This window comes from Rousettus aegyptiacus, unplaced genomic scaffold, assembly GCF_014176215.1.
Source record: "Rousettus aegyptiacus isolate mRouAeg1 unplaced genomic scaffold, mRouAeg1.p scaffold_m13_p_14, whole genome shotgun sequence".
Lineage (NCBI taxonomy): Eukaryota > Metazoa > Chordata > Mammalia > Chiroptera > Pteropodidae > Rousettus > Rousettus aegyptiacus.
The window spans coordinates 42,540,839-42,542,041 of NW_023416289.1; positions in this window are offsets into that span (position 1 = coordinate 42,540,839).

Sequence of the window (1,203 nt, forward strand, 5' to 3'; positions counted from 1 at the left end):
TCAGCAACAGCCTCTTCATGCAGCTCCAACTGGCCACTGCTGAAGCTTTCCTGTCTTGTGAGTAATAATTGGCATTTCTCACTCCTCTTGTCCTCCTGGTGGTTTTTCCAGAATATCCAAACTTAGGTGCAACTCCATGCCTGGAGCTCTTGCGTTATACCCATGCACTTCCCCACCCTTCCACCTCAACACACATGCACATACCACCTGGGATGTCTGTGTGGTTTTTTTTTAAATACTAGTTTTGCTTATTCATAAATGAAGTTGGGTTCCTGAGACTCAATATGCTTTTTCTACCATTCAGGTGTCCCAGTCTTTGAATTTCCTCTCTACCTCTCGCCCTTTCCCTTGCCCTCCCTCTGTCTTCTCTCCTCCTTTCCCTCTTTCTTACCTCTCTTGAACTGCTTGACTGGGATTGATTCATTACGTATGTAGTTGGCTTGTTTTGATCCACACATGAAAATGATGCGTGAAATTGTTTCACAGGTATATTGTGGAGACGCTGCACTACAAACTGCAGTGCTCACTTTTTGTTAACCTTTTGACCCTTTTCACCCATTGAATCTTTTCGTGGTTGTCAGTTTTTGCTTTATAAAATATAAGCTTCATTAATTAGTTTCCGATGACTTTAAACGTTTATCATTCTGAAGCGTACCTCCATGTCAAATAATGCTCAGTTGGTCAAATATTAATGTCACAAATTTATAATTATATAACTAGAGGATTAGGATGATGGTATCTCTCTAGAAAAGATTTTTATTTGCTTTTGAAAGGGCCGGAAAATTCACCTTTATGTAATTTCAGGGTTGAAGGTGACTTGACGCTTGGCCTCAGTCCCTGACAAAGAATGCCCAGTTCTCTTTTGCTCTTATTCCTACGGTGAAGCTCTGTGGTAGGCAATAGATTTATGTCGCTTAGCTCCTCGAACCGGTCGAAAGTACTATTCAGCTTCTCGATGAACAGAATTTACACTTTTCTAAAGCCAGCATGCTAGAATGCCCAGAAATTTTCCCTGGAATTTCTCGGAGACTCCAGGAAGCGAAGACCAAGACCTCAAAGAACTTGGGCACTTACAGGTTTTCCACTGGGGAACGCCAGTTCATGAGGCTATGCCATCGCCGGTTATCCACCCCCACCCTTGGCATTCTGGGATATGTAGGTCGGCGCTCCGTGTGGTCTCACCTCCTGCAGCTACAGGTAGGC